Source organism: Mustela putorius, unplaced genomic scaffold, assembly GCF_011764305.1.
Source record: "Mustela putorius furo isolate JIRA1106 unplaced genomic scaffold, ASM1176430v1.1 tig00000407_pilon_pilon_pilon, whole genome shotgun sequence".
Lineage (NCBI taxonomy): Eukaryota > Metazoa > Chordata > Mammalia > Carnivora > Mustelidae > Mustela > Mustela putorius.
In genome coordinates, this window is record NW_025421373.1 from 12,378,207 (window position 1) to 12,398,869 (window position 20,663).

The window sequence follows — 20,663 nt, forward strand, 5'->3', positions numbered from 1 at the left end:
CCTGCTCCAAAAGTGGTGACAGTGAATGGAACTCCAGCATTGGAGGTCCCTTGGGAGAAGAGGGTGGTCTTTAATGCTTTCTAATGAGAATCTTCAGAAGAGTTTGTCCATGGGGATAGATTAGAAAGGTGGGGTGATAAACTACAGTAGGGCTTGAGAATCCCATGTGTAATGGAGCTCAGTTTTTAAAAACCTGATTAATTTTGTGTTCTTCCTGGCTCACTGAAACAAATGGCGTGACTGTTTGCAGAGCATATCTAGTAGAGAATTCCAAAATCCTAACCTAGCTTTATTAAAGCAGTCTCATTATCTTGTGAATTTGGCAGGAAAAAGCCATATGGAGAACAAATTTAAATTGCTTTGCATCAAGCAAAATTGAGGTAATATTCTCAACAAGAAGGAAAATAATCTGAACTAAATGGTATGACCTAGTGGATGACTCATTTTAATAAGCCAGAATATGACATCAGAACTCCTGGGAGTTTGGATGGTCAAATGAAGTTATTTCCCATAAGGTACTCTCAAAATACAGATTTCTGTTCCTTTTCACCACATCACCACCACCAACAATCCCATCCTCCACCTGCTCCCACCCCTAAAGATTCTGATTCAGTCCCTCTGTGCATAAGAATCTCATTTTCAACAAATACTTAAACACCCATGTTTGGGAACCTCCACTCAAGGAAACCAATGAATTAGGATAATTTCAGCCACTGGTTTTCCATTCTGACTGCATATTGAATCACTTGGGGAGCTTTTAAAAATACCAGTGTTGGGGTGGGGAGAGAGTCTGACTATTGGCCTTCCTTAGGGTATTGCTTGGCCAGAGTAGCAGGAAGAGTGGGAGAGTCTGTGACACACAGCTCTATTCCCCCAAATGTTTGAATTTCTTTTGCAAATCTCCTACATTATTTTTAAAGAGTGCACCTGCCAGAAGATAGAGATCATGAAGAGAACACTTCAGAATAGATGGAAGATCCCCTAAACCCAAAAGGCAGGCCAAGAATAAGACTGAGCAAAGATCTTCAGTTGTCCTAGGAGAAGAGGCCATAGGAAACTTCTGGAAACTGCCCTACAATTCTTGTCTGAAGCCATTCTTCTGCTCCCAGACAGGCTCTGCATTTTAACTCATTTGACTGAAATCCACTATGTTGCCCTATAGACTATCCAGACAGTAAATCCCAACTAAGTCTGCATTTAAATATATTGTGCTATTTTATTCTGCAATTAAAGTATTTGTCTCTTCTATATTACATCTGAATCCTCAAGATACTGGATTCTGCCAATGTGATGAATACTCAATCCCTTATCATTTTATTTAACTCATCATAGTATATGTTGATAGTTTGAAGAGTCTAATACCTGCCTATACCACTGGCCAGTGGACCAAGACCCAGCATAATAAAATGGACATTCTTGACTGTCCTTAGTTGGTTATGCCATTCTTTTTAGATGCCTTTTACATGTCTTGACTGGGCCTTAGTAATAACTAGATGGGAACTTGAAAATGATAACCATTTTGGATAGCCTTTCTGGTAAGAGTTCTAGGACATGATTATTTTAAAGTACAAGAGAAATTTCTTATTGTCAAAAGCTTGTAGAATGCATGTTGTGAATGAAGTAGTGAGAATAAACTTCTTTTCACAAACAAAACCTTCACAAGTGTTTTAGGAAAGGGAGGGCATGGGAAGGGAAGGCGATATTCAACCATCCCAAAATAGCTGGCTTATTACTACAGGAAAAACACAAGACGAAGGCGGATTAGTCAGATTTCCTTATTTGTTATTGTACCAAAATTATCCTGTGAATTGCAGTGTCATTTTGCATTGCTATTGAGATTTCTTACATGCATCAAATCACTGAGACTTAAGTCAAAGCACAAGTTTTCATAACAGTGAGTGACTAAGGTTATTAATTTGTATTTTCTTTTCTTCTTCTTCTTCTCATTCCCCTCCCTCCTCTTCCTCTTCCCTTCCTCCTCCTCCTCCTCCTTCCTCTTCACTTTCTTCTTCTTTTTTTTTCTTTTAGCAAGAAGTCCAGCACTGTTTCTTTAAGCGGTCTGTTTCACTCCAGCATAGCTGATAATAAAACCAAGTCTTGATCATATTAGCTTACTTCAAACTTCTTTGCCACTCATATACACATGCAGATTGCTTTAGATCTTCTTGACCTGCAATTAAGATTCTCACTTACTAATATACTTATTCAACATATATTTATTAGTCATCTACCTTGTGCCATGCTCCACTGTCTGATTTATCACCTTGGCTTACGTCACTTCATGTCACAGGAGTGACTCATGTATAATAGCAATGTCTTCAGCTTCCATTTTGTTTCTCTATTTGCCTATAATAATGAGAAATAACAATCACTAACACTATATGCATTTACCTTGGGCGAGTCATTGTTCCAAGTGTTTTATATACGCTTTAAATATGTTTGATCTTCATGAGAACCCCATGAAGAAGGCTTCATTTTAATATTCACTTTTTAGAAAAGAAAACTGAGGTACAGTTTAGTCATTAAATAATTAAATAATTTCTCTGATGATAGCACGGCTAGTAAGTGGTAGAACTTGCTTTTGAACCTGGGCCATCTAGCTGCAGAGACTGTGTTCATAATCATTATGGAATTTCTTATTATGTCTCTAAACCTACCATTAGTGGGCAAATCTCTGGCCTTTGCTTTGACTTAGCCCTCCATGATGATGCTTCTTTCTACCTGATTTATTTCACTCTTAAACAGAACTCAGAAACTAACGATGTGCCCATGACATACTTTTAGCCTTAGTCATAAAGACAATTTCTTTTGATAAAGTGAATTTTTTTCTAAGCTAGTATTTTTTTTCAACAGTGTTAGAACATTTGCTTTTATACCCAAATGATGGCTATATTTTCTTTATTATAAAGATATCATATGCTCTCATCCCAGTTAATTCTAAGATTATTTATTTCTCTAGTGTCGAGTGTTTTATAAATATGAGGTCTTTCTGTGTACTTGATTTTTCTTGGCTAATGTTTAGCATAATCATTTACACATTAAAAGAAGTAAAAGTTTTGAGTCAAGGTCAAAACCTTTGGCTACCCAGTACAGTTAGGTAGTTCCCTTTATGGCCAAAGTCATGTTGTGCAGCTCATAATCCAAAAACAGCATATGAGCCAGTATCAAGTGGCACATGGGTCATTTGTCATCACCACTCATTTCTTTCTTGATACCTTCTTGAATTTTCACGGACCTGCTCTTAGATTCACTGAGATTCTTCATCTTCCACCCATGAAATTACACTGATTTAGTCTCTGTTTCTTATCTTTTGACTGAGAGATCTATTGGGATGTGAATGAATGGTTAAAAATTCTACAAAGTTTTTTCCAGCATCTTAAAAAAACAAATAGTTTCACAATATTCAGCAAATGGTCACATAGACTATCTCTAAAGAGGAAGAAAATGAAGACTTTAGATTTAATGAAGGTAACAATGATCGCTGTGGTGATGTGTGTTTTGGTAGAGAAGGTTTCTGAAGACTACAAGAATTCCTGAGAACTTGTTGGGAAACAGTAGGATGGGAGGAATTAGGATCCTTCCAATACCACCTCCATGTACTGCTCTTACACACACCCAGTCTTGAACTGCCACGAGCTGCCAGAGAAAATGTACACACACACCACACCACACCACACCACACCACACCACACCACACCACATATATATGCCTCAACTGTCTTTTCCTTTCTCTTCAGCAAAGTCTGCCTCCTCCTTCCCTTTCCAAAAGGCGCCAAGGAATAGGCATTGAATTTCAAATGAAAGACATCTCTTGATGTGTCAATTCGACAAAATGCCTTCACTCAGAAATAAACAAGAAGTCGGGAGGTGACACTGTGGGCCCAGCTTCAGTTCACTGATCACTGGAGAAAGATAAATTGAACAACTGAACCAAAAATCACTGAGTTATCCAGTTTGTATATCTAATTAACTGGACAGACACCAAATGCCCATTTTATGTTATGCTGTGACTGCCATTCTTGTGGGTATTATTATGAAAGTACTTTGTGGTTCCTGGGGAAAAGCGCTCTGTGGTGCTATCAGCAGTTTTTCTCCTTCTGACTTGTTATGATAATAACTTTTGTTTTTATAGTCAACACTCAGAAATTCAGGATAATGTGAAACACTCTAAGCTCATGACTCAATTTTTCTAGAACCATCCTGGTTTTAAATATTTCCTCTTACCCTCCCCACAAACCACTGTCGTAGAAAAGTGAAGCTGTATCAAATGCTATCTTTGGATTTCGATGAACGAAAATTTGAATCACAGCTCTGCCACCCACTAGGCTTTGTGACCTTGGGGAAGATGCTTTACACTTTGAGGCTCAATTGTTTTTTTTTTTAATATGTTTCTTCTTCTAGGGTTTGAGTGAGGATAAAATTATACATGCAAAGCTGCAACATAATGGTGGCTGTCTAGAAAATGTATTATTAGCCATTATTATTAGTTAATTTAAATACTTTTGTGTATACCACTTATTCTAGATGGCTTTTCATCCAGAAAACTCCCCCAAAATTATTTTTGATATCCAATGTATTTTATTTGTAAAATACAATGGCTTGATCTAAAGAGAATGGAGAATATATTAAACAGATAATCTCCATGTGTATTTTGAGTTAATATTTTGAGCTTTTTTCCCAGTTACAAAGAAATGAATAAATAACAAAATGGATTTCTTTGAAATTTACTTTTATTCTTTCTTTGGCTATTGGTATTTTATTAAATTGCAAAGTGAAATAATGTAGAGAAAGAAAAGGAGAGGCACGTGACATAAACAACAAATTGCATAATTGTTTCCGGAATATTTAGATAAGACAGAACATTTCTTCCAAAGTGTTAAAATAAATACCTATTTGTTCTAATTGCAATGTTGTGACTTGATGAAAGGGAAGAATGGTTAGCCGGTATTAGAGAGGGGAGAGACTGAATGTGGACGTGTAGGGAGTACATTCCCAGGAAACTTTGGCCCGATTATTAATTGCTTACTAAAGCTGCTTCCTCCAATCACTGAATCATACTGTCTATTGGCTGAGTCATTATTTTATTTCCATTAAGCAAATATCTAGCCAGTATCTCCTATGTGCTATCTAGATGCCGGGAATAAACAAGTGAACAACGCAGACCCAAATCCCTAACCATGCGGAGCTGGCAAAATAAATAATTAAATTGCATATTGTGTTCTACGATGACACAAACTACAGAGCAAATTAAATCAGGAACACACCATGCGGAGTCATGTTCTTATAATCTTAATGCGTGGGGATTGGCAAGGTACACACTGAAAAGGGGACATTTGAGCGAAGACTGGAAGGAGGCAAGGGAGAGAGCTATGTGGGGATCTGGGGGATTTGCAATCCCAGGTGGAAGCAACAGCATGGGCAGGACACAGGTAAATTGAGGAAGAAAGAGGCCTGGGGTGAGTGGACAAAGAAGGAAGGAATGGAGGCAGGGGAGTGTCCGGAAGAGTAAGGTCTTGCAGGCTATTCTGAAGACTTTGGCATGGGCTGCGACCAAGTTGCAAGTGTACTTAGAGGTTTCCAAACAGAGGAATGACATGATCCAACTTAAGTTTTATTGGAATCACTCTGTGCCTTGTGGAGAATGGATAAGGATCAGGGATCAAAGCGGGGGAAATCAGCGAGGAAGCTGCTGGAAGGATTGGTGCAGGCTGGAGCAGAGGACGTGGTAAGAAGTGGTCATCGCTGAAACAAGAGCCAAGAATCAGATGAACGTAGCTAGATGAGGTTCATGAGGGAAGGAGAACTGAGAATGACTCCAGGCTTTTTGGTCTGAGAAACTGGAAGGGTTGAGTGGATACCATTAGGTGGTTATCTGAAAAAGGCAATGTCTTCGTTCCAGAAAAGAGTAAAATCGTTTCATTTGCCCTGTGCTTATTTGAAATGTGTAAATTCAATTTGAGCAGGCCATCTGTCATGGCCGTTCCTGGAGATAATAGATTGTCTAAAGTGATAAATCATATAAACAAGACTCCATTCAGAAAAGCCTCTTCGGACTGTATCGAAACTTACAAAACAGATTTTTAAGCAAGTATTCTCTCCTGGGCCTATTGCAGACGTAAGCAAAGATCATGGGCAGGGAGGGTCCCAGGTCTGGGTTTTTAAAAAAGTTTTCCTAGATGATTCTGATGCCCAGGTTTTCAAGTCCCAGCCTGGACTTTCTCATTGCCACCCCTTTCCTTCAGTCTGCTAAGAACTACTGTGTTTTACGGAGCTAGCTGATGTTTTAAGTACTGGTGAAATGGTAAATGGTTTGTATGTTATAGACCACACACTGGTTACATTTTTGCATTCCTCAGAATGAATTCTTCCAGGATCTCTCTCAGTATATTGGAATTAACAATGCTCCAAGAAGCTTCGAAATCATCTAGACCCACAAACAGACTTAGTAGAGCAGCCTAAGGCTCTAGACGGACGAATGCTTACTGGCATTCTGTGTTAAGAAACATTCTGAGGCTGTTTCTTTTGTTAACAGAAAGTTTACAGGTCAGCAGAATTGGCCATGGAAGCAGGAGGGAAAGTGACTCTGCACATCCCATGTCACTTCCATCCTGTTCTGGTCCCAGCCTCTCATCTCAGGGGAATTTCGCCCATTGCCCCACAGACTGCTAGTGCTCCCAGTGCTGCTTCCAGAACATTCCACACAGTAGGCCATGTGTGACACCCTAGAATATAAATGCTCCCCTGCATACAAGTGCATATACTTATACATATGATAAGAACTTGAATATTGGAACTCCACAGCTCACAATCTGGACTTTTTACTAATCTGGATGGCTATAAATTGTGGAGATTTTACTATATACGAAGGGCAATTTCCTTAAACTCAACAAAGCCTTTCTGTTGTTTTTATTTATTTTTCCCTTTCATTTTATTTTATTTATTTATTTTTTTAAATTTATGATTTAGTCTAAAGTGGGAACAATGAAATAGAAACTGTATTTTATAGACTGCAGTGGAGTAAATTTATAGCTGACACTATGATCTACAAAAACGGGCATAAAGAATTTTTTCCTTCTGTCTCCAGGGCTGTGGAATGTAAAGCAAGTGGCTGAACAGCAGCTGCAAACGATTACTAAGCATTTTCAATGGTCTTGCAAACTGCCGTGAACTCAGAGACTCCCTTCAGAAGTCCAGATTTGCACCAGTCTGAAGAAGTGCACCACCACTGGGCAAACCCATATTCTGCCCCTCCTTAACAAGGTTTATAGATCAGACTTTTATGGAGGTTCTGTCTTCTGACACCTTGACATAAAGAAGCGCTCTAGTTTTTTCTTCTTGACCTTTCTGTCCTTGCTTTGCTTTGGTTCCTTCTTCTAGAATATGTTTCTTAGGATTCCTTTAGTTTTAGCACATCACAATTCATCAGTGCAGGAACTGGCTGGTCGAGAACAACTCCTTTCTGCACATGCAGGAGGAAATTTTCCTTTGGTCCTGTCCAACACAAGTGAGCTAATCATGAAATGCTGCCTGTACGAACGTTCCTGTTATTGCCCTGGGAATTTCTGTCTGAGTTTATTGGACTAGCAGAGAGACTCTTCTGACGAAACTTAACTCCTTAGACTAACATGTGAAATCCGCCACATAAAATACAACTGAAATGTGCATCATAAACTATGGTTGCCATCGTCAACTTTAACTTGTGTTAAGAGAGAAAATGTTGCATGAGTGGATGGGTAGGAGTGATAAGAGCTAGAGCCTGGAAGAAACTTCAGTGATGTAACCCAAGATTGGATGGGAAGGTTGGATGTACTGATGGCATTCCAGGCCTGTTTGGAACTATCCCATCAGGCTCTCGGTTACACGATGGCCCCAAGTCACATCACAGAGACTGGAGAAGGTCAACAACAATTTCAGACTCACCCAGTCTTTGGTTAATGATTTGCCTTTCTGTCATTGCCACAGTGAAAGAATAACTTTGCACTGTAATGATTCAACCAAGCTAGGTCAGGATCTGGATGAACAGAAAACTGGCAGAGGCATTAGAAAAGACACTTTGCTCTTTCTCCTTCTATATTTTAAAGGAGTAAGTAATTGGATGAAATTGAAACATACACTCAGGTATCCTATGGGTAAGAAATAGGTCAGATTAAGGGCTGGCTTTGTTGGCTCCCAGAAGAAAATGGCTGACTTTTCTGGCAGGCTATTGTTCACAGTGTCCCCCTCTAGATTTCCAACATGAGGAGTGGGAGAAGGAAGCACACAGTCCACCTCTCTGCCCAGACCCCACCCTCCACCTCTCTGCCCAGACAGCTTACCCACTTGGCCTGGATGCTCTTATCTAACAATCAGCAACAGGCTGTCGCTCTGTAAGCCTTGTGACCTCAGTCCTGAGTGGTTTCAGATCCCAGGGTGAATTCCATGTTAAGGAAAATTATTCTTGTGCATTTCTTTTTCTTTGTGAGTCCAGTGCAAAATAAAATTTTCTGATAGTCTGTCCTTGAGTATATTTATGGAAATATTTATGGGAACGTCAGAAGCTTGAACAAAAGCGTGTTTGATTGTGAAATATCAAAGGTGAAGTTTGGGATGCAACCAAGAAAAGGAAACAAAAGTATTCAAATCAGACAATGAAAAAACATGTAGTTATAAATGTAGAGTTAGCATTAGAAAAAAGGTATCCCTTTAACTTTGGGATGAATTATTAGGAAACATAAACATTTTAAACTGTGAATATCTGCAGCAAAGTTTTAGCTGTTTTCTGTCCCCCTCATCTCACCCCCCACCAATATTTTTACTAAGAAAAGATGTGTTGGTCTACATGTGGTGTTACTTTCCAGTGCACCACAGGACAGGGTCATCCCCTTCACAAGTTAGGTGACCTGCAGTCTGCACTAAAAGACAAAAGCATTCTCACATTGGGATTTTTGATAATATGAATGACCTCTGGGTCTATGCATTTATTTTTTTGGTAATTCATATTTTTAAATTTAATAGGCAATCCGTGTAAGGAGAAAACAAACATTTGCCCTACTATCTGTGGATATTATAAAGGCTGGCAGGAAAGGAGCAAAAAAATTGGAGAAACGCAAGAAGTCCTAAAACTGCCAAGATTTACAGAGAACCTGCCCCAAACTGGAGCCATTATGCTCAAGTGGCTAAGGCTGAATTCTTACTGAAAGATCTGAAGTTATACATGTATCTAAGTCTCGTCCACTTCCATCCTTCATGGAGATAGGCCAGATTAAATCAAAACAGTGGAATTAGGTAAACTATGCAATAGATTACAGAACAAATAAGGAAAAAAGAAATAATGAACTGAGGTTGTAGGTGAATATGTAGATGGGCTCATTGTACGTAGGAATTAAAGAGAATGAGTCCTTCCCTTTCCAAAGAGCCATTCAGTTGATTCTCTGGCTTCCTTTGTTACTGGTTTCACAGACATTTTCAGAGAAGTTACTTACTATGTTAATATTTACAAGATGTTTAACTATTTTAACCAAGGTGACTAGTTAATATAGTTTTACTCGCAGAGTCAGTTTGGATCTCTGAATTCCTTCCCAAAGAAAGTAAAAGTAAAACAACATGAAAGGAACATTTTTGCCTCATTGTTTGCTTGGTTCTGGGAGATAAGTATGTTCCTAATCTTACTAGTGACTTTCTAAATTTTGGGATTTTTCTACATCAGATCTTTGACTCGCAAACTTCTTTCATTCCCATTCAATTACCAAAGGTTTGATTCTTCAATATAAATTCTAATTTTTGCACATCCACCTGCTAGGCTTTTTTAAAAATTTAAAATTTTAAAATTGTGAAGCATAATATCCTTTAAAAAAAAACCCACAAAAAGTCTAAAACTAGCATTTGACAAAGTGGTTTGATGAGAACGTCCATGCCACTGTCACCCAGATCAGAAATGTAAAACACAACCTACCCAAGAAACGCCCTTCGGCTCTTGCTTTGTTTAAACATCCATTCTCCCCCATGGTCAGGACCTGGATGGTATTCATTTCTTTGCTTTTTTTTATAGTCTTTATGACGGTTGCATGCATCCTCAAATAATATAGTTTTGCTTTACTCTATTGAACTTTATACCTAAGGAGCCATACTATAAATAACCCTTTGTGTCTGGGCTCCTCTTGCTGAATATTGTGACTCATTCCTGCTGTTAATTAGCTCTGACTTTTTAAAATTCCCCTTGCTGTATGATATTCCAGTGCATAAATATAACCCGTGCTACTGTTGGTAAACATTTGTGTCATTTCCAGATTGGGGCTATTATGAGCATGCTATAAGCATTCTTGATCATGTGCCCTAGAACATGTCATGCATTTCTCTAAGAAACATCCCTTGGAATGTAAGTGCTACATTACAGGTTTTGACTTTACTATAAACTTTATACATGATGTTGGACTATTTCCGGAGTTGCACACATTTATATTCCTACCAACATTGTGTGAATGTTTCTCTTGCTCCACTTCCTTAGATCACTTGACATTGTTATACTTTTTAGTTTTCCTCTTCTATGTATTACCTCATCATGGTTGTAACTTGCATTTTCTGATTATCAAAGGTGTTGAGTCTATTTTCATATGGTCTTTCAGTTGCCTATTTTTATAATATGTTTCATCATGTATGTTTATGATATGTTTCATCATTTTGAACATTTTTATATAAGAATGACTTTTTTCCTTATTAATTTGTAGAAGTTCTTTACCTATTTTGAAATCTAGTGTTTTGTTGGCTATGCACATAAAGGTATATATCTCATATCTATCTGTTGGTATCTATGTTATTATATATAAACTACAGACTATGTATATAATTAGAGAGATATTACATATAATAATACATAATACAATAAATATAATATATAATAAATATATAATAAAAAACAAATACATACAATCTCTAATCTTTTCTTCAGAGAGACTTAAGAATAGGAGGGTGGGTTCTGCACTAAAGTAATGAGTGATATAGATTCAGAAGATGAGAGAGTATTATATCTATGCTATGAAAAATCTTAATAATGCACTGCCTTCTAATTTACTTTTGCATTGTTAAATTCAGAGCATGTAAAATCATTAGCAGAATAATACAAAAGAACAAAAGAGATTCTAAACCTAGAAGGGAACTTAAAGGTAAATATAATCCCATTAAAAAATTCATGTTGCTCAGGGATGCCTGCATGGCTCAGTTAGTTAAGCATCTGCCTCCGGCTTGGGTCATGAACCCCCAAGACGGGCTTCCTGCTCAGCAGGGAGTCTGCTTCTCCCTCTCCCTTTGGCCCTCCTCCTTGCTCATGCATGAGCATTCTCTCTCTCTAATAAACTAAAAAAAAAAAAATTCTTTAGTAAAGAATTCATGTTGCTGGAGTGCCTGGGTGGCTCAGGTCATGATCTCAGTGTGGTGACTTTGAGCACTGCTTTGGGCTTCGTGGTCAGTGCAACATCTGCTTCAGATTCTCTCTCTCCCTCTCCCTCGGTCCCTCCCCCATTCTCGCTCTCTCTCTAAAAAAGTAAAATGAAAATAAACCTTTTAAAAAAATTATGTGGCTCTGCCTGAGGACCTGAGTAATAATACTTGGGTCTTGACGACTCTAGTACTCTTCAGAGTTACGTGTTAGGAAGCAATCTTCCCCTGACAACTTCAGTTAGCATGTCTCCTCTTTGAGACTTACTCCATAGACACTTTTTAATCTATTAGGAAAGAGAGTCAGAGGTTTGAGGAGATGGTAGCAAATTTCGTTGTTTGGATACTTCTTCTTTAAAAAGGGAAATACTCGGAGTGGGGTGTGGGTGGGGGGAAATGTGCCTTATTTATTTCCTACAGAATGCTGGTTTCTCAAGCGTTCCGGATCAGGCTTCCTGCCTGGAGTGTTAGGATCTTAATTCCAGAAATCTGCATTGTCACTCCAATCCAGAGTCCATCTGCAGTCTTGGGCGTCTGGGAGGCCCAGTGGCCCTGACCGACACAAGCGACTTCCCTTCTTGGCTCCCAGGGCTCCAGGCTGCATGATTACTCAGGGCTTTGGCATTTATATGTGCTCTGCACATTTAGTCCTATGGAATCTTTAATGGCCACTCTGGCTGCTCAGTGCCAATTTCAAAGCTGGGCACCAAAGGAGAGCAGTAGGATAATGCAGTAGGAAAAAGGAATAGAACTTGGCAGGGAGGGAGGAAGCTTCGAGAAACTGCAATTTTCAATTTTTGTTTTCTTTTTATTCTTTCTGGAGTGACTCTGCTTTCATGATGGCATTGATAGAAGCATTTGTTGTCTTATGCTTGAGGCATGATAAATGATATTTTATATGACATTGAAAATGAAATAGGTAATAAATTTAATTTGGAACTGGCTGCATCTCCCCAGAGCAGAAAAAGGATCTGGTGAAATCTAAGTGATGTCCAAACTGACCATGACAAAATAATAAAACAGTGTCATTTTAAAACGCAAGCTTGCTATTGGGACATATAAATAGACAGAAATTGGCAGTTCTCTAAATGTGGTCTGATGACCATTGGTGGGCCTGAAGGATCCTCCAGGTGGCCTCGAGCTGGTCTCTTATAATTTCAGCATTTAAATACAACCATATTTACACTTTCTTTGTAGTCTAGAATAAATCAGTTTATAGCCCTCATTAATGTCTCTTTAAAAATAACATGTCTCAGTAATTTTGGTCAGGATATGTGGTCTATGATGTCCTGAGGCATATGGAAATGATATGTGGGCCAGAAATACATAAGAAGCCCTAGAATCACATAGATTTAAGTATAAGTTAATATATATTTTATGTATAATATGTGCTAGGGCTTGCACCAGGTACTCCTAGAAAAGGATTTAGTACCTCCCAACTACTTATTGTTCCATCCCAATTTATGCCAGAAGGGAATGGGTTGTAGAAGAATTAGGAATGGGACTTTATTATTATTTTTTTAATTGTATAATCTCCCGAGTGTCTTGCATTTTTTTTCAGAAAGTATGCATTTGTTTATTCTTACAAAAATATTTTAAAATAACATGCTATCCAAAATTAACTGTTTAGTTAGTGTCAAGCACCCTTCTAAAGTTTACATACATTAACTCATTTATTTTAATTTTAAAAAATACTAAGTTTGGTGCTATTATTCCCCACCCTTCCAATTTTGTAGCTAAGGAAACAGAGGCACATGGACATTGCTTAGGGTCACACCATTGGTCAGGATGGAGTCAGGATTTAGTCTCAAAAGTCTGACTCCAGAGCCCCACGCTCAGCTACTGACCTGATTTTCTGAGGACTTTTATTTGTGGGGAAAATCAGCACTACAGAAATTAAAATAAAAAAATAAATATGAAAGTCTACCATAATCATCCCTGGTTTTATCCTAACCATGGTGATAATATGGTAATATAGAAACTTTTCATAGACTCTAGTTGGTAAGAGAGGACAATTGATTTTACATGCTCACATGTCCCATTGGACACAGAACTATGTGTCCAAAAACTTACATCAAAATGTCACCCTAATATGGTTACATAAAAATGTCTTCCTTGGGGGAGCACACTGCGAGGACTCCATTTCACTGCCTGGCACCAGGCATTTTTGTACCTCTGGAAGGCCTTGGATTCACGTCACGAGCACAGAAGGCAGAGAGTAGCAGGAATAGCAGGTATGTGAGCAACCCCAGAGAAAACAGGTGGCCACCGGGGGGTAGAAAGGCCAGTCAGAAGCTGTCCCTGATGCACCTAAAGGTGCCGGAGGCAGCAAGGCCTCCAGTCAAGCCCTGTGGTTTCACCATGGAAGCCTGCTGTAGCGGAGAGATTTCAAGGGGCCTGAGTGTTCCTTGGGATTCTCCTCTCTCCCCGCCACTTCTTAGATGGCTAGTAAGCCACATATGTCAGCCCTCAAGCTTAATATCTGAGAAAAGATTTCTAAAAGTAACCTAGGAACCTAGAAGCATCTATCCAACCTGATTAGAGGAATTCGCCAGGTTTGTTTTCTCATTCATACACAAATCACCAAACAAAACCACGTAGAGGGAGGGCCATGAAAAGCTTTTATAACATGGAGCAGAACACTTAAATAAAGGTGATGGAAATGATAAACATTTGCAGAAAGGAACATTAATTTACAAGTACCTGTTTTGATTCTTTTTGAAAATTGAGAATTTATGGATATTATGAACTAAGGTAGAGATTAGGTATGAGATGATAAGAGAGCAGACTAGGATTTAAATACAAAACAAAACTTTTGTGGCTGGGAGGCAGGTAGAAAATAAACAGGGAACTGTAAATGTGATAGGGAAGGAATAAGAGAAAACCAGACTCTGATCCCGGGATTGCCTTTACTTTAACAGCACTAATACAGTGAAAACTGGGAAATAAACAGAGTGAGTTGGAAGACACATTTGCACATGTGTTCCAGAATCAGAAGGGGCAAAGAGACAAAAATGATCTCAGAAGAGATCAGATATGAAAGACATAGAAGGAATCTTAAACTATGAATAATGTATGCGCCAGAGGAAAAGATCAGAGTAAACGAGACGGAGCAGTGACAAATATAAGAAAAGAAAAAATGTGCTGAAGACGAATCTGACCCCATAAGTTGATTGTTACTCTGCTTCTGGTAAAAATCATTCAGATAACCAACACTTTAATAAAAGGTTTCTCCTATTTCTATGGCCTAGGATCCACTCTCCTCCTTGAATTCTGAAACCGGAAGCATGTCTTAGTAGGAATGAGGGAGTAGAAATCAGAGAAAAGTAAGAAAAATGGAAGTGAGCTGTCAGACATCGCCTGTGTTCCCCAGGAAATTAAAAAGGGATACAAGGAGAGGTTTATGTTTAAGGATCTAAAATAGATGGAACCCCATGTATGTAGGTATGTTAATAATCTAAGCATAAAAATTAATCAGAATCTTTCATTTAGCAATAAGAAGAGCACAGGCTACACACTGAGAAATCCTGAGTCCGCCATTGATGAAACTCACATCCACACATTTCTGTGTATCCTTGCTTTGCTTTACTATTCTCCCCTGTGAAATGGGAAAACAGCTCATAACTGTCTAACCTACTGCAGAATGGTATTATAAGCATATGAAGAAAACCACACACACACACGTTTCCCACAGCTGTCAATGTTATTAGGAGCCCAAGGACCATTACATCAAACGGGTGACTAGATGTATTGCTTAAGCTGAATGAGCCACACCAGCTGATTTTCTAAGAGTACCTTAAGTTTAAAAGCGAGATCTTGACCTTGTGGATAAGCAAGCTTCACTTATGAAGAAAGAAGCATACACTAACCTAAGCAATTGCATGTCCACAGTTCCCGGACATGTCAGCTAAAACACCATTAAAGATACATCAATCATATAGAATAACAGAAACTGTCACAATAGCAGAAAGTTATTATAGGATCCATGTCTCCCGCTTTGAAAATAAACTTGTCAGCTTTGCTTTATCATTTATTTTCCACAATGTTTCCAATTTGCTGGATCAGTGTTCACATGCCAGCAGGAGACTATTATCTCAGAATAATTAATAATATGTCCCGCAAGACATTCTCTTCGTTGTACTTTAGGATTTTATATTTATTATAGAAGCACCTCGCAGTAAAACTCAATACAAGAACAAAGGAATAATGTTACAGAGAATATGTCTTTAGCCAGTACTCAAATGTTTTCTAGAATATTCTGAGAAGAAATGCATAGAAACAAACTATAAGAGGAGAGGTGGGCATGCTGTTTTCTTTCTGGGTTCCTGTACTACTGACTCTTGTACAAAGGAGTTTATTATTGGAACCCTATGTCTTCAGTGATATATTAATACTTTCAAGGAGCTTTGAATCTTGGAGCCTTGACCAAAGGAGGACAGTGATTAGTCCAATCTTTAAAAATACAATATTGTGTGTTAACTTTACTGGAGTTAAAATAAAAACTTAATAAAAATTTTTTGAAGTGGGAAAAAAGAAAGTAATTTTGCCCATCAGGGCTAAAACTGGGGAAAGGCCACAGAGCCATTTGCCTCAGGAGCAAATTTATGTGTGTTCAAAAAAATCTCAGTCAATGAGATGATTTTTGAATTAAACATTTAAAAATATAAGAATTGGGGGCATGTTGGTGGTGCAGTCAGTTGGGTGTCTGACTCTTGATTAAGCTCAGGTCAGGATCTCAGGGTCCTGGGATTGAGCCCTCTGTGGGGCTCAGTGCTCAGCGGGATGCCTACTTGAGATTCTCTCTCTCCCTCTCCCTCTGCCTTTCCTTACCCACCATCGCCTCTTCACACTTTCTTTCTCAAATAAATAAATAAATCTTAAAAAAAATAAATAGAAATTAATGCAAAAAACCCATGATGAACAGAACTAGGAGGGAATCACTGCATCACGTTTTCACATAAAGGTAGGATGAAAACATCATTTTGGGTGCCGAAACCAGATGACAATAAACACAAGGTCGATCTGGAAGGGGGGATAAAGGTGGGAAGGGGCAGACCAAGGACTATGTGCTAAAGAATAAAAGAAAACACTCCTGATTGAGTGGACAATGAAGGGAAGGGGTTTTCAGATTGATTATTGACATGTGCACCTCAGAAATTCATTTTAACCTTGGCTAGACAGAGCTACTGCCCAGTTGCCAACCAGTGTCTTTTTAAGGTCTAGAATTTAGGAGGAGGTAGAAAGGGCACCTAGCCTCCTCTGCCTTCAAAGCAGTTTATACAGATTTATTTGGAACCAGCCATGTGCCCTGGTGTCTGAGGGACAGGGTTGGATTTGTAAGTGGATGTTCACCCAAGAGGATAAACGCTTGTTCTCAAAGAAGGCACTGCTTTTGGCCACGTTTTTGCCCCAATGCCTGATACACAGAGGCGGGCCAGTGAGAGTGGGTGGAGCAATGTTCCTCTCAAAAGGGTACAGGGAGCTCTTCTGGGGGTGGTTCCATCGCCCCCCCCTGTGTGGTTGCTGGCTGAGCTGCAGGCCATTTGGATAATCTATGCATGGCAGGAAGCCATAACCCAACAGGTTATCTGCCCGGTCATGGGGGAGAAGCCACGCTCCAACCCACTCCCAGCCTAAAACAGCTATGGCTGCTCTGGGTATTCATTTCATCTCCTTCCCTCAGTAAAGAGGAGGGAGATTGAGAGGAACATGATTGACCCCCCCAAAAAAGAAAAAAAAATGCATTTCAAGCTGAGAAGCAAACAGATGATTCAACAGTCTTCCACATTCCTTTTAGTACCCTGTTCAAAGTAAATGGCAGTGGTTTATTTTTCTTCTCCTGTTAAATTTGAGCATGGGTTATATGGCTTTCTGGGTGGGCAGTTAATTCTTTGGTCCCAGTTCAGCTTTAGTTCATATCTTAGTACTGGAATGCATCTATGCACTCATAAATTAACCTCTACTCTAAATATCTGCCCAGACCAGAAGGTTTAGGATCAAGGTCAGTGACAAGAGCTATGGTGATATGCAAATCACTTGTTCAGCAGGTAAAGGATGAGTGGTGGGATTTGGAACATGAAGCTGGGCTGTTAGCCAGAGGGAAGTCTGCTGGCCTTACCATGGGGCCTCACCATGGCACACCCCCCAACCCCGACGGCTGCCAAGCTCCTGATGTGGTGGCAACCTGGCCCAAAGTCACGGAGGCTCATTTTCTACTCCTTTTCCTTCAACATGGTGAGATAGATCTGTGAGAACTGAAGGAGGCTCCAAAGTTGGTGGGAAGAAAGAATTTATAATTTTAGACTAGGAAGGGCTGATGTCTTCCCTTCTTCACTATATGTCTGGGGCATTTATAAAGGTTAGCCTGGGAGTCTTCTCTTCAAAGAAGCTTTCCCTGCCATGGTTGATGGATATTTCATGTGGCATTTTTATAGCCTTATGTTCCAATTACTCATGAATATACCAACTATACAAATCCATATATATGAGTTTCTGGAGGGAATTACCACCACACCTAACTCATCCTGAAATTCCTGGCATAGTGTCATGAACATACGCAAAGGTTTGCTGAAAGGACATTAAAAGAATGAATGAATGCATAAGTAAAACCATAAAGTTGTATAAACCCAAGTAGGTTGATATGTCATTGGGCAAGTACATTTTTCAAAAATTTGGGTATGTGGCTCCTTGCTGACTCTCTATAAACTGATCTAGGCTGGTGCCTATGACCTTTGCCAGAGCCTTCCTGATAATTCTGATTTGGGGATAGTTGTAGGAATGTCAAGATTTTGCATTTTCAAAAAGATAACCAAATGTCTGTTAATGCAGTTATGCTTATGGTTCACTGGTTGAGGCTATCTGACCTGGTATTAGAAACATTATAAATAAAATAAGAATCATAATAACTGTTGCTTATGGGTTACTATATGTCAGATACTGTGCTTATTGCTTTGCATATTTTAAGGCATTAATCTTCACAATCATCTAACGAGGTGAAGACCATTATTGTTCCCATTGTGTAGGTAAAGAAACAAAATGGAATTTGCTCAGTGGAGCTGGGATTTGAACTCAGTATGGCTCCAGAGCAATGCTCACCTATTATGCTTTCCTCCTTCACACCTCAGCCCCGGGAGATAGCAGATTAAACCTGAATTTCGCCTTTGCCTTCACCCTACATCCTATTGAAATGACAAAAAAATATATTAAAAAATAAGAGTAAATAAAGAAATGTCTACATGGCAATGAGAGGAGCTCTGTTGACCTGGTCCCCAGCAAAACACCCATAGTGGGCAAAAATTATAAAAGAAAAATCATTTAAAACCTCTGGAAATTGGGGTGCCTGGGTGGCTCAATGGGTTAAGCCTTTACCTTCAGCTCGGGTCATGATCTCAGGGTCCTGGGATGGAGCCCTGCATCGGGCTCTCTGCTCAGGGGGGAGCCTGCTTCCCCTCCTTCTCTTTCTGCCTGCCTCTCTTCCTACTTGTGATCTCTCTCTCTCTGTGTCAAATAAATACATAAAACCTTAAAAAAAAAAAAATCTCTGGAAATTGTCCTAAGGGCATGAAAATGAAAAATGAAAGACATTTTTTTTTCTTCCCCAAGAAAATCTACTAAATCTCAGTAAGAATAGTGTCTGTGGCACTTAAGCTATCAACAGAATAAAGGGTAAAACCAAATTGATTATCTCCGTGGATGCAGAAGAAAAAGGTGACAAAATCTAACTCTCCTTCATGAGAAAAGTACTCTGCAAACAAAGAGCAGAAAGGGACTTCTTCAGACTGTTAAAAGACATCCATGAAAAACCCACGGTTAACACTGCTCTTCATGATGAAAGACTGAGTATTTTCTATGAAAATCAAGAGCAAAACACAAAAGTCTGCTCTTACATTATATATTTACCAATTTCTGGAGCTTCTGGTCAGGCCAGTTAGGCAAGAAAATGGAAATAAAAGGCATTCTGATAGGAAAGGAAGAACTAAACGATCTGTGGATGACTGATTCTTATATTTAGAAAATCCTTTGGAATCCACTAAAAATTTCTTAGAATTGATAATCAAACCCAACAAGTTTAAAATATACATAAATAAATATATATATTATGTATATACAGTATATAAAAATAAATTATACTTATATATACTTGCAATGAGCAATCCAAAAACGATATCAAGAAAAAAATTTCCTTTAAAATAGCATTAAAAGTACTTAGGTAGGGGTGCCTGGCTGGTTCAGTTAGTTAAACATCTGCCTTGGGATCAGATCATGACCTTGGAGTCCTGGAATCTAGCCCTGTGTTGGGCTTCTTGCTGGATGGGAGTTTGCTTTTCCTTCTCCCTCTGCTCCTCCCTGCACTCATGCTTTCTCTTTCTCTCTCTCTCCCCCTAATAAATAAATAAATAAATAAAAATCTTTTAAAAAAGGGGGTACTTAGATATAAATTTATAAAACAAGTGCAAAACCTACACTCTAAGAACTATAAAACTTTGTTGAAATAATAATTTTTAAAAATCTAAATAAATAGAAAGACATCCCATGTTCATGGAACAGAGAACAATAGTAAGACTAGTATTACTAAGATTGTAATACACCCACCAAATCAGTTTACGTATACAACGCATTCTCCATCAAAATCCTAGATGACTTTTGCAGAAATTGAAAAATGGTCAAGAAATTCATATCAAAGCACAAGGGAGTTGGATAACTAAAATCTTGAAAAGAAACAGGGTTAAAGGACTCCCACTTCCCAGTTTTCCTCTCCTTCAATGGTGAAAAGAATAGTCTTTCAACAAATGGAGTTGGGACAATTGGTACCCACTTGCATAAGAATAAAACTGAACTCCTACTTCACACCATATACAAAGTTAGGAAATGAATCAAAGACCTAAATGGAAGAGATAAAGCTATAGGATTCTTGGGAGAAAACATAGAAGTAAATCTTTTTTGGATTTGGAGTAAGAAATGGTTTCTTAGATATGATACTAAAGACATAAGCACCAAAAGAAAAAAGACAAATGAGGCTTCTTCCAAATAAAAAACTTTTATGTTTAATGTGCTTCACCATCAAGGAAGTGAAAAGAGAGACTACAGAATGATTTTTCAAATCCCCTGGCAAAGAAATGAATCTCGAGCAAAACACCCCTTTCTAACTAGAACAAACGTATTTTTGCAGTGGTACAATTCAGCTTTGGTGGCAGTGTGGGGAAATAGAAGCTCTCATTCTCTACTGTCTTTTAAGAAGTCCTTTGTCAATGCCT